The sequence below is a fragment of the Mustela nigripes genome, chromosome 1 (genome assembly GCF_022355385.1).
Source record: "Mustela nigripes isolate SB6536 chromosome 1, MUSNIG.SB6536, whole genome shotgun sequence".
Taxonomy (NCBI): Eukaryota; Metazoa; Chordata; class Mammalia; order Carnivora; family Mustelidae; genus Mustela; species Mustela nigripes.
In genome coordinates, this window is record NC_081557.1 from 200735739 (window position 1) to 200750029 (window position 14291).

At 39.8% G+C, this 14291-nt stretch overlaps 1 protein-coding gene across 4 annotated transcripts in view; it reads left to right on the top strand.

The window, feature by feature from the left end:
• IL15 (interleukin 15) overlaps positions 1–14291 on the top strand; it is an 82232-nt gene that overhangs the window by 7874 nt on the left and 60067 nt on the right. The window contains exons 2-3 of one of the 4 annotated variants that reach the window (XM_059378650.1): positions 10066–10150; positions 11455–11516. The exons of 2 other annotated variants lie outside the window; for them this stretch is intronic. The gene's annotated coding sequence lies outside the window, so the exon portion shown is untranslated. The remainder of the gene's footprint in view (positions 1–10065; positions 10151–11454; positions 11517–14291) is intronic. One more of the 4 variants, XM_059378641.1, reaches the window with a different exon arrangement.

Below are 14291 nucleotides of genomic sequence, written 5' to 3' on the forward strand. Positions count from 1 at the left end.
TTATTGAGGTTCACTCTAGTAGAGAAAGATGTACCCAGAAGACACTTACAATATTCCCCTCTTTATTTTGGCTACAAGTCAGAATGCTGTAGGAGAAACCCTTACAGTTTTTTGAAGCATTTTTGTCCCGCTGACTGCGTCTAGGAGGCACTGCCTTCACGTAAGGTCTTAATGAGGCATCTTCCAGCCACGCACTTGATTTGATCTTTAACCTCAGAGCACATTGTAAGAATAGACCTTGGATTTGAACTTTGTCCTAAGACTGCTTCTTTCTTTGAGAATTTTTTGCTATCTGGAGAGGCGAGAATGACAAAAAGTTTTCTTTTCTAAGCTGGCAAGTATTGGGTTGAACAATTTCCTCTAAGTTCCACTTGAACACTTTAGTTCATCTTTCTCTTCCCTGTAATGAATCCTAGGCAGCTAAATGAAGCCAGCTATAATGCTCAGAAATCTTCTTAGCCAGATCCACAAGTTCATTAGATATATTTTCTTCCATATTGTTGCCAGATATTTGGCCACTATGTAATGTGAGTTGCCCTCTCTCCAGCCTTCAGTAAGAGGTGTATTATTGCCTTTCTAACTTTAACTAGAAAGAGTAGCCTTGTTGCTCTTCATGAGGTGTCTACCAAGTACCTGGTCTCATTATCAATTTTAATATCCGTTTCTAATTGCTATGTGATAAACTTCTCCAAAATTTCATGGTGTGAAACAAGAACCGTTTTATTTGTTCAAGGTTTGGAGGCTAGAAATTTGGACAGGACATGGCGACAATGACTTGTTTCCATTCTACAATGTCTGTGGTCTCAGCTGACTCCAGTTGTCCAAGGACTGTCTGAGAATGTTCAAGGTATTAGGTCAGGCTGTTGGGTGGGTTCTTTCGTTCTCTTCCATTTGGCCTTTCCACATGGCTAGATTGGGTTTTCTCATACTGCGATGGTCTCAGGGTTGTCAGACTTCTTATGTAGTATTCAGCGTCCATAAAAGAGGAAGTGGGAGCTGGAAATCCTCTTAAGGCCTGGGTATAGAATTCCCAGACTTTACATGTGTTTCATTCTTTTGGGAAGAGCAAGTTAGAAGGCCATCTCAAATTTCAGGGTAAGAGGGCATGGACCAGACCTATGCTGGGTAGCTTGTCATGCTTGTTCACTGAGGGAGGGAAGGTGCCAATGATGGCAGCCATCTTTGGAGATGATCAGCCGCACATTGTCATCCTCAAACAGTAATTCGGTCATGCTCCTCCTCTATTCAGAACCCTTCTTTGCCTTCTCATCTCACTTCTTAAAAGCCAAATTCCATTATAATGGTCAGTAAGGCCCTAAGTGATTTTTATGTTATGTTACCTACTATTCTTCCTTTAGCTCATTGTTTCAGTCACACTGACAAACTTGCCCCTCATCACACATTCTTCTCTGTTCTTATCTAAGGGTCCTTGAACTTGCTGTTCCCCTACTTAGTCTCGGATATAGCCTACTCCCTTACCTCATCGGCTTGGTTCAATATCCCATTTGCGGTGAGGTTTTCCCTAACCCGTGTACTTTTTACTGGACTCGCATCAGCCCTGTGTTTAAACTCTCCTCCATACACCTATAACTATCTGACACACTGCTAGGTTTATAGTACCATATCCAAACCTCTTAGGGTCAGAAAGGTTTGGAGTTCAGATTTTTTTCAGTTTTTGGGAAGGTAACCATTACAGACTGAATTGTGTGTCTCTTCCCATCCTACCCTAAAGCCCGCATGCAAGAGAGGCTTACTCTTCTAGAAACTTTCAAATATGCAATACGTTATTAACTGTACCTTACATTCCCATGGCTTCCTTGTTTTATAACTGGAAGTTTGTACCTTTTGGCTCCTTCTACCCATTTCACCCCCTCCTCAACACTCTTCCTCCAGAAACCACCCATCTGTTTTCTGTATCCATGAGGTGTTTGTTTGTTTGTTTTAATTTTTTTTAATATACCAGTCTTTAAAGAGTCACTTACTCTGTGAAGTTCTCAAGGCAGATCCCCTGCTTTACCTCCGCTTAAGCCCCCCAGGAAATATTGACTACATTTCTCCTTCATTCTGTCCCTTCCTGGTGGATACCTCTCTAATAGTATCTCCAGTATTTCATTATATTGACTTGTGTTCCTATGGACTCTCCTCTTGAGTAAATGACAAAAGTGGTACCAAGGAAGACAAGAATTGTGATGATGGAGTTAGAAAGGCTGGAGTTTGGGAAACACCTCATCCTTTTCTGTCTAGCACCTTGCCTGGCACATAATAGATGTTTAATAATGTTATTTTCGTTGTCAATAATCTGTCACACATTGATGAGGGGCCAGGTCATAAAAGGTTTTGAGAAAAGGAGTTTGACTACATTTGACTGGAAATAAATCATCAGTGATCATATGACTGTTGGAAAAGCATTCCCAGCAAATGGAAAAAACATTCCCCAGCATTGGAAAACCAACCCCAGCATATTGTCAGGGTCAGGAAGGGAAACAGAATTTCCTGAGGATCTAATTTGCGCCAGGCTACTGATAGAATCCTTATATTAGTTTTTAGGAGGATGCATATGAGCTCTTTAGATTAGCATGAACCTGTTAGAACTAAAAAAAAGGGGGGGGGGTGGTGTTTAATATTTTGTGCCAGTTGTTATTGAGTGGATAATTTTATAAATTGCAAAAAAAAAAATCCTTCAATAAACAAAAGGAAATAGAAAAAGCCCCACACTCTATTTTCTAAATTTCATTGAATAGAAATTTTTTTTTATTTTTCAAATTCTATTTGCCAAGTATTTTGAAAAAAATTATTTCAGAATACAAAAAAGATGAAAAGAAATTTATAAAAATAGGAGTACTGTTAATATTTAATTTATTTATTGCTCCTTTTCCTGAGAATCCAAGGAAACAAATACATAGTCATAAGAACTTTATTAGGTCACTTTAAAACTTGCAGTAATCCCAGATGTCAGATTTTTAAGAGTCTGTGTTTTATATCATTAGACTTTACCCCTGGACTCTTCTCATTGTTTTGTGAAGGACCTCTAAAACTTGAGACCTATGGTTTTATGATGGCTGATTTAAATTTGATATTGAGGCCTTTCTCTTCTAAATATTGACCTTTCTTAATTCAAGACAAATTACTCTTAGCCTCTGCAGTTTGTAAAGTATTGGTTCCCAGGCTATCGTTTTGAATCAAATAGGCTTACAGTGGACCAGAAACCTTCCTAAAAATAGCAAATATTTACTGAGCACCTTTTCAGTGCATGGCTCTTTGCCAAGTACTCTGAGGGGTAAAAAACCGAACCAAACATAATTCCTTTCATCAAATCGTTATCTACTGGAACAATTAATATTGGCAACCAGTATACTTCTACAGAACAGCTGTCCATTCTCTAAACATGCTGTGCTTTCTGTCCTGGCGAAGGATGTGGGCATGCATGTCCCTCCTTGGGAATGCATTATTGTATCCCAACATTTTTTCCTCTACCCTTCCTTTTGACTCACCCACCTGGTCCAGAGGTTTCATTTTTGTATTATTTTCTTGGGGAGATTTTCCTAAACTTCTACGATGGGATTAGGTATCCCTTGTTCTTTTATTTTATTTTATTTGAATTCAATTAATTAACAGAGAGTTTATTGTTAGTTGCAGAGGTAGAGTTCAGTGATTCATTAGTTGCGTAGTAACGCCCAGTGCTTATTACATCACACACCCTCCAGTAAGTGAAAGTGAAACCTCTGGACCTGGTGGGTGAGTCAGAAGAAAGGGTAGAGGAAAAAATATTTGATGCAATAACACATATTTAGTAAATATTTCAATAGTTAACATCTATGGTTGGCCACGTGCCTTTCTACTTGTGGAATCCTCATAAACTCCTTGAGGTGCTTTTCTTAACTACTTTTCAGGTGATGTACTAAGACGTACCAAGACCTTGTGCCCAGGGTCCACAGATAAGTCTCTCTCCAAAGCCTATATGCTTCAGCTAGCGTGTGCTACCACACTGGAAAAACGAAGTAACAGCATAAAGATTAAAAGGGAGGAGGTAGAATTATCATTATTGATAAGTGAAAGCCATGAAAATTAACAAACTATGAAAATGAGTAAGTTCAGCAAGACAGCCAGACAGAGTAACAAAAAAATCAGTAGCATTTTAAAATACTAAATAAAATATTAGCTAACGTAACAATAAAATGCACGGCACCCCCACCCCCACCAGGAAGACATTTATCATAATCAAATGGGATTTACTTGAGGATTGCATGGATAGTCCAATATTAGAAAATCTGTCAGTATAATGCTAATGGATGCATGCAGAGAAAGTTATTATCAAGCATTTGGATAAAGGCTTCATAAGATTAAATGGGATCTTCCAAATGTGGGAATGAATGAATGATATCTGCTAAATAATCTTGAGTAAATGTCATTCCTTAAGAGTTTTATTTATTTATTCGAGAGAGAGAATGCGAGTGAGAGGTTAAGACATAGCATGAGCAGGGGAGAGGGGCAGAAGGAGAAGCAGACTCCCCACTGAGCAAGGAGCCCGATATGGGGCTCCATCCCAGAACCCTGGGATCACGACCTGAGCCACAGGCAGACGCTTAACCCACTGAGCACCCAGGTGCCCCTAGTAATGTCATTCTTAGTAAAGAACTTTAAAAAGCATTTCCTTCAGTTTTGGAGAATGCTGAGGATGTCAATATCTGCACAACTTTTTTTTTTTTTTTTTAAGATTTATTTATTTGACAGAGAGAGAAAGAGATCACAAGTAGGAAGGGAGGCAGGCAGAGAGAGAGAGGGATGCAGACTCCCCGCTGAGCAGAGAGGCCCATGTGGGGCTCGATCCCAGGACCCTGAGATCACGGCCTGAGCTGAAGGCAGAGGCTTAACCCACTGAGCCACCCAGGTGCCCCTCTGCACAACTATTTAACAGAATACTGAAAACAAAGATAATAGTTGCTCATTTTTCCTGAGTACTTACTATGTGTCAAGCAGTCCCTTGTAAGTTTTGCTTATTTAAACAACCGTAAACATTAAATTCTTTTCTTATCTTTGCTTCCTGTATCTTTTTGCTTTTTCCAAAAATTACTTCAAATGGGCCATAAAGGGTGAATTTTTCTGATGTTTTATATGCCTGTGAATATATTAACTTTGCCTTCGCATGTAAATACTGGTTTACCCAGGTATTTAATTCTAGGTCCAAGGTTAGTTTTTCTTCAGCATTGTGGAGACTCTGCTCCATTATCTTGCATCTGTTGTTGCTTTTAAGAAGCGTGACGTCATTCTGACCTTTGTCTGCTTTCACTTTAATGAATGTGGTTGAAGTTTCTCTTTGGCTTAATTTGTTTTAACATTCCAATGTAGTTAGCATACAGTGTTATATTGGTTTCAGGTGTCCAATACAGTGATTCACCAGTTCTATACATTACTCAGTGCTCATTATGATAAGTGTACTCTTAATCCCCTTTTATTTACCCATCTCTGTTCTCTATAGTTAAGAATCTGTTTTTTTTTCTATTTTTCCTTTGTTTATTTGTTTTGTTTCTTCAATTCTGTGTATGCATGAGATCATATGGTATTTGTCTTTCTCTGACTGATATGTTTCACATAGCATTATACTCTCTAGCTCCATCCATATTATTGTAAATGACAAGATTTCATTCATTTTTGTGGCTGAGTAATATTCCATTATAGATCTATACCATGTTTTCTTTATCCAGTCATCTATCAGTGGACACTGGGTTGCTTCCATAATTTGGCTATTGTAAATAATGTTTCAATAAACATTAAGGGTGCATCTGTCTTTTCAAATTAGTATTTTCATATTGGAATCACTGGATCATATGGTAATTGTAGTTTAAGTTTTTTGAGGAGGCCCCATACTGTTTTCCACAGTGGCTGTACCAGTTTGCATTCCCACCAGCAGTGCACTAGGGTTCCTTTTTCTCCACATCCTTGCCAACACTTGCTGTTTCTGGTGTTTTTGATTATAGCCGTTTGGACAGGTGCGAGTTGATACCTCACTGTGATTTTGATTTGCATCTCCCTGATGATCAGTGATGTTGAGCATCTTTTCATGTGTCTGTTGGCCATTTGTGTGTTTTCTTTGGAGGGCTTGAATCTTTTTGGATGCCACTAAAATATGCCTGGCTGTGAGTGGGATGTGTTTTTAATTTATTTTCTTTTCTACTCTTAATCTTTATTTTGAGGTCTTATATTTAACATTTAGCAAAATCTTTATTATTATATTTTCACTAATTGTCTTATTTTCTTTTCAGATGGCAAGTAGACAGAGTTGCAATTCCTACTTTCATTTTCCATCTATACTTCATTCTTCCTCTGTTTTTTCCCCATCTAATTTTTAGTTCCTAATGCTTTGCAGGATATTGCCTAATCTAACAGTCTGGTTCATTCTGCCACTTTCCAACAGTATTCATTTCTGACATTCAGTCTATCTACTTAACTCTTTACTTTGATCACTTGTGGGTTTTTTAAAAAAATATTTATTATACCCAGTTATTTCTTCATACTTATTGCTCCTGATTCATATTTCCAAACTCCTTCTTATGTTCTACCAAGTATTTTTTAGTTTTTTTCGATTGTTATCTTATTGGTTCCATTTGGTTTTTCCCATCTGGCCTACATTTTTATTCAATTTTGTCTTTCTCCAATAGAGACCCCACTATATATCCTTCCCTATAAACTTCCCTTTCTTAAATTGAGATCATCATTGGCCAGCATTATCAGCCAAGAGACAAAACCCTTGACTCTAGCTTATGTCCCCCAACTGTGTGGAGGTGAGGTTCCCTTCAGGTTGAAGAGCCCATACTGTTGAACAACTGCATGACTCTCCCACAAGTCGATTACCATCTTCTCTGCAGATATTTCCCAGTCCCTTGTTCTGGGTACCCCTTCTGTCTTATAGCAGTGATGGGAAGAACAATTAGTTGGATCCAGGATATGGGCTTATGCAATTGTGTGGCCAATTTTCCAGGTTCTGAATGCCCTGCAATCCAGGCCCAACCAGAAAGTAACAGTCAAAGTTAACAGGTGTAGTGAAACAAACATCTACTCACCCTACTTTTTCAGGGAAAAATAAGGGAGGAAGCAGGGTACAGCAGCTAGAACCTTCCTCCTCATCTCCTCCTCTGCTTTTGGCCCTAGGCTGTCTGACTCTGGTCTGGCTGAACTGAGATACAATTTCCTCTCTCCCAAGGGAGTTTTTACAGTTTTGCCATTAGCTCCTGAACATGGATTAACATTCCACACAAACCATCTTATTTCTCTAGAATCTGTAGGACAGATTTCCAAAGAAAAAGGTAGTTGGTCTTATCGGTTCTTTATTTAATTTGGAACTGCCTGGGGTTTTAATTATTTTTCCTTCTCCCAAGTGATTCATCCAAGAAACAGTAGATATGTAAATACATGATGATATTTACCATTATTATCATCAAGCCACATTGGACAAAGATCTCAAAGATCCCAGGGTAAATGCAAGAGTGTTGTGGCTTAGCCACAGGGTAAAGGGGTTTACGAAATTTCTCTTTACCATCCTCCAAGGTCGAGAGGTGACTGTTAAAATGGCAGTGGCTTAGGATGACACACAGTTGTTATGGGTGACATGTTTACTTAAGTTGTTCTGATCCAGAAAGTAGCCCTCTGGAAGTAAGTAGAAGAGTAAATTGCGCAATCATAGCATTTTGCTGATGGTGCCCGTGCTGGGACAGGATAGTTAGATCTAAGGTATAGAATTAAAACAATTCAAATTCCGCTAATACGGCCCTTTAGTTATGATCAGTACATATCAGATTGTAAGCCCCGAGCATTTTATAATCCTTGATTTTAGGGTTAAGTAGACCTGTTTTGAAGTTGAAACTAATATGGATAGGCAGCATGAGGCACAACACATGCCTTGTAGTCCTTGTGAGCTGATTCAACTACTGGTGAAGATTTAAACTGGGAATCCAAGACGACACATGGTAAACCCCAGTTTTACCTCTTGGTGTAAAACTGGAAAATGCATTTAGTTTCTCTGTACTTTCTTTCTCTTCTGGAAAATTAAGATGATTAGAACAGAGGAATTCCCTCAGGTGTCAAATCTGGTGGCACTGATGATTAATAGAATGTGGATGGATTTGACTATATGCTGATAAGCCACCTGTGACCTTAATACATGTACGTAGACACTGAGAAGGACTTTGGACACCTTCCAGTCTGGTTTCTTTATTTGTAAAGATAAACTGAGGTTAGGAGACACAGTACCTGCTAAGGTCATGTGGCTGTCTAAAGACAGAATCAGCACTCAGTGCTCTAGGCTTTTAATCCATTCTGTGCTTCTGATAAGATTAGGGAGGCCCGGGATTTTATCAAGGAGCCTCTAGGCTCCATGTTGCATAAACCATAGTTTTGGAAATTGCAACGTTTTAGTGGTGAATAGTCTGTAAAGATGGTAGTCTGCTTGGCATCTGGTAAAAGAAAAGATAGTGAACGCCACTGCTGTTGTTTACACAAGTCCAAAGAGAGAAATTCTGTGTCTATAGAAAGGAATGTCTGTGGTCTCAGCACGGGGTAGTGACACATTTAATGGGAGTTGCCTGGAGGGCTGTGTTCTGTAACTGAATGGAGATTATCTTCTGTGTTGTTTTCTATCCCAGATGATATATTCTACAAGACCTTTTGGTTTCATTTGCTTCCATTCCATGTTTGTCAAAAATCTTCTCATTAATAATTTAGTCGTTTAAGTTAATAGGACAGCCTCTTACGTAGGGATGGGATGGCTCTGGTGCAGAAAGCAGTCACCTAGTCTGTCTCTCTGTCAGCCCCCTCAGGGGGAACAAAACAAAACAAACAAACAAAACCCTAAAAAACCTTCAAAAGAAATGTGACATTTTAGTCTACAAAAATGCAGACATTTGGGGGTATTCTGTACAAATTCACCCAAGAGAAAGGGTCAGACTTTTAAGCTCTGTTAACAAATGTGTAATCTCATAGAAGGAATGGGGCACATTACATGTTTGATGTTACCCATTTTTCTTTGCACACGCACAAGCTGAGGAGCATGAAACATGAAAAGGCAAAGGTTGGAAAGCAGAGAAAAATGAAAAGCAGAGGTTAGGAAGAATAAAGGAATGACAAACTATTCATAGTCCTAGTTTGGTAACTACTCCTTAAATAGGAATATTTCATGAGACCAGGGCAGATAAAGAACTACAACATCTGATGAAATGCCCTAAATCTGGGGGCAGGCATTCTGTAAGCCATGTCCCAGGTGACTGCATGTAGTCCAGGCTGAGAGAAAAGACCAGCAGTGCTGTCAGAGATAGAGAAGTTCTGCATCCAGTCCAGGGAAAAGAAGGCCAACAGCCACATGCACCACCATACAACTCAGAAGTCCAAGCGCTCTGCCCATTGTAAGCACATTTTATGAATACAGACAGTGCCTCTTAGCATTTGTTTGCTTTTTTTTTCTCCCCAAAGATCTTAAATTTATTTATTTGAGAGTGAGCGAGCGAGAGAGAGCACAATCAGGGCCAAGGGCAGAGGGAGAAGCAGATTCCCTGCTGAGCAGAGAGCCTGATGTGGGGCTCCATCCCTGGACTCCTGGACTCCAGAATCCTGGCCTGAACCGCTTAACTGACTGAGCCACCCAGGCGCCCCGCCCATACCACTTTTACAAGCACTCCCACTTTGCTGTGGAGACTTGAGACGTTCAGGTTACTCCTCAGGAAGGAGCCCGCAAGTAATGCTTTAGAAACCAGCCGTTTGGGCCTACTACAGCAAATCTGTGGCCACTGTGTTGATTCAGGGACCTGGTGTACAGAATTAATCACTTGATGCATCTCATAACGTGCTGGGTATTTGGAATGGGAGATACCAGAGGCCTAATCAGCTGGGAAAAATAAAACATTAGAAGAGCGACAGCCAGCTCTGGTTGAGACTGTCTGGAATCAGGGCGCTGAGGGATTATGGGGCCTCGAGTGCATCCGTATTTAATCTAAAAGATCTACTCTGCCTTAGACTTCTTTACTTAATTGTGTTATTTCTGAGGATTGCGGTAATCTTACCCCTCTCTGCTTCTGTAAGGGATTGGTGAGAAGCCCTAGAAACGCTGGAATCCAGTTATTTGCCAGCAGGAGACGTGCTGTATAATTAAGCTGTCATTTCCCTGGTAAGTTATTATCAGCAGGTAATAAGAAGTGTGCGTCATTATAAATTGTCATACAGCATCTCATGCTGCAGGAGATAAGGTAACGTCTTCTGTGACAACACAGAGTGATCACATGGTGTCATTACGGCCGTCATAAATCACAGCGTCCACTTTAATAGTTAAACAGTTATCTATAGAGGCAGTACTGGAAAATTGGTTACTAATAACTGCCTGATTTTTGATGAAGAATAATTTTTATGTAGGTCTTTTTATATAAATACCCGAGGAATTTGAAAGGAGAGCAATCATCTAAAACACACACGTGAACGCTTTTGTTTGGTTTGTTTTGTTTTGTTTTTGGCTCATTGATCTTTAACTACAGATGCTGGAAGGGTCAGAAAGTCACCAAAATAGCTTCCCACTTTCGAGTTTGTTTGTTTGTTTGTTTATATTATGTTGTGTTAGTCACCATACAGTACATCATTTGTTTTTGATGTGGTATTCCGTGATTCATTGAAGAAGGGCCAGATGCACCCCAATGTTCATAGCAGCAAAGTCCATAATATCCAGCCCATGGAAGAAGCCAAGATGCCCTTCAACAGACAAATGGGTAAAGAAGATGTGGTTCATATACACAATGGAATATTACTCAGCCATCAGAAAGGATGAATACCCAACTTTTGTATCAAAATGGATGGGACTGGAGGAGATTATGCTGAGTGAAATAAGTCAAACAGAGAAAGACAGTTATCATATTTTCCGAGTTTAAAGTTATATATATTTCGTATCCTATCCTATTCTATCAAGATTACTGCACAGTTGCACTAAAGAGGCCAAAACTGGCTACTAGTAAATTCAGGTCTTTGTGGCTTTCTGTTGTTGGAAACCACAAGGTAGCAAGGAAATGGCTTGCCCTCTGGGGTAAAAGGAAAATATTTCTTGATTTTTGAAGGGCAAAAACTAGGAGGCTTTTCTCTCTTTTTCCTTTCCTGGGGTATTGTTCCTTGGCCATTTTTTTCCACTTCTCTCTCTCCTCTCATCATGAGTTATGTTCTTCAGAATTTAATTCACATTTACCAGCTATAAAAACCTCACTTTGACTGACCCAGCTGCCTCTTCCCCTTCGGTTTAGCTGGTAGTAGACTTCGCTCTTTACATGGCAAAGTATGACAGATGTCTTCTTGGTGAGAATTTTAAAATCATATCCAACTAGACTATTGCATTCCAAAGTATGAAAATATTTGTTTCCAGGATCTGACCCAATATAGAGCTTGCACCAGAATGCAAATTCACCACACATCCCAACAATTTTTTTTTCCCGCAAGGCCCTCCTGAGGAATTCATGTACGCTGTATTCACTATAGACTGGTACTTCAATAACACTGAGGTAAGGATGTTAATGGCCACTTTTTCTGTGGGACCTTTGGGAAGGGTAGAACAGCCTGACTGTGAGGGTTATGATGCCTGGTTCATGCTGAGGTGTCACATTCACGATGGTGATAATCACAGAGAGGTAACATTTTCGAGTGCTCACTGTGTGTCGGGGCCTGTTCTATGTATGAACATGAGTGTTTACGAGTGAACTTGATCCTTACAATGACCTGGTGAGGGGAGGCAGTATGAAACTGAGGCGCAGGGAGATTGGTTAATCTCCATTAAACCTTATTGTTAGTTGTAGTGATTAAGTTGGAATTCAATCCGGATAGGACTGAAACCAAAGTCTGTCATATCTGTTTGAGTGCTGTCCAAAAGAAGTTTCTGCAGTGGTGAGAATGTTCTCCATCTGCCACGTCCAATAAAGTAACCACAAACCATATGTGGCATTTGAGCCCTTGAAATGTGGCTAGCTCAACTGAGGAAGTGAATTTTTAATTTAATTTAATTTTAATTAATTTACATTTATAGTTAAATAGCCCCATATGGCTAGTGGCGACTGTAGTGGACAGCATAGCTCCAGATAATTTTTAGATGACTATAGGCTAATAACAGAACAACCAAACCAGGAAAATACGTTAAAAGAATTTGCTAGTCTTCCTCTACTTCTGGAGTTTCCCTGGATCCTACATTAAAAAAATATTTTTTGTTGTTTAATATTAAAAGACAAGGAAAGGAAAGAAGGGCTACTTGAAATCTGTTGCCATATGGAAGCAGTAGGACTCAGTTAAACAATACATTATTGACTGCCTCCTCTGGTTCAGGCATTCTGCAAAGCTTTGGGCATTATGAAAAAATGAATAGGAAGACATAGTTCCTGTCTTCAAGGAGCTCATAATCTAAGGAACTTTGTAGAGATGTTATGCATTTTTCTTCCAGAGTCTCTTCATGTATAATTAAAGAATTTAAATATCTTCTATTTTATACTTTGTGGTGTTTCACTTTTAATTTTTAATATTCTAATTTTTTCAAAAGGTAATGTATTGCCATGGTTTAAAATTCAGAGGGGATTGAGCTGCTTTTAATTCCCTTTTATGGAAGCAACCACTATTATCATTTCCTAGTTCATACCTTTATAAATATTTTGAGCATGTACAAAGAAACATAAACATATGTTCAGTCCTTTCTAAGAAAAAAATAGGCACTATTGAGTAACCTTGCTTCTTGCACTTAAAAATCTGTATCTTGGATACTTTTTCATACTGGGTGCATAATATTCTGTTCTGTGGCTCTGCTGTGATTTGTTTAAGCAGTCCTCTGTGGAGATTTAAGTTCTTTCCAATCTTTTGCTATTACAGGACATACAGACATGAGTAAATTTAGCAATTATATTCTAACGTGAGCCAGAGTGAATTGCATTCATGTTCCCCAGAGTATATTCCACAAACAGTCTCAGAAGGTGTTCAGCACAAAAAGAGGGTTCTCTGTCTAAATAACTTTCTGTAACTTCTGGGTATTCATTGGGGATTCATAGCCTGCCTTGTTAAATTAAAATAAATCCTACAATAATCTACATCAGTGAAGACCATGTGTTTCCCAGGGCTGGATTTTCTGATGTACTAGAAGAGACTGTTTTTGTAGGTTGAGATCCCTGGGAAGCCGATTGTGATCTAGAAATGCACCTGTAGGAGGCCTGCTGGGGTGTGTTCTCCGGAAGGATACGTACTGGAAGGAAGCCATGATGGAAGTAAGGGAGGCAGAGGGGGCTGGTGAAGAGGGACCCAGTTGTCAGCAGAGACCTCAGCCAGTGGGTCCACGTCCCTTGGAGAGTGAGTGCTCTGCAGCCCAGATGGAGTTTCAGGGATGTTCCAACTCCCAACGAAGGAGGCCATGCCCCCACACAGAGATGTTGTGATCTTGTGCTAGATAGCTCCCTTCCACTAGGGGCATTTCTGGGGAGAGACCCCGCTCTGAACTGTTAGTTGGGGCAGTGAGTGCAGTGAGTGCCTCTGTGTTCACCACAACTCTGAATAGCACCTTCACAACTTAATGGGAATGCGTATGGATTCCTTCATAGCCTTGCTGTTCAGAGCAAGTCACTTGATGTCTTCATCAAGAACTTTCTCTATGATAGATGGATACCCAGCCGGAAGTTCTTGGGAGTATCTAACATTCTTTGTTTCTAATTCCATTTCAGTATGTACTAATTAAATTGCGGGGGAACGAGATAAATTTTCCCAAACATACGTTTGGCCACACAGGGTCCTACGACCTGATTAGGTTAACCGTAATCTGGTATTACTGCTATGCATTCATGGGGAAGGCACATTGTTGCAGTGTTTTTAAGAGGGTGTCACTTAACCTGGGGCAGATTCTTGGAGCAAAATGGCAGGAAAGCTGAGTTAGAGTTTCATTTGTTCTCTTAGTGTTTGTGTTGCCTCTTCTTGGGTATTTCCTGAAAGAGCTAACCTGCAGTCTCCCTGGGATAGGAAATCTGAGTCCACGTTGCTAACAGGTGAAGGATTAGACTGTCCTGAATCTACCCAGCTTTAAACCACAGTCTTAGGTGCTCTTACTTATTTTCCCTTTTGAAGTTCACGGGTAAACAGGAAACCAACAAGCCATAGCCATATCTCAGGGGCATTATATTTGAAAATTGGATGGGTCTGAATGCTTGTTCTGTGCCCTTTTTGTGTCTGCTAATTTCAATCTCATGCCATATGCAGAATTCATCAGTTGTCCTGGCTGTCAAGGTATTTTGCTTCCTGATGGGAGAGGGAAAAGTATC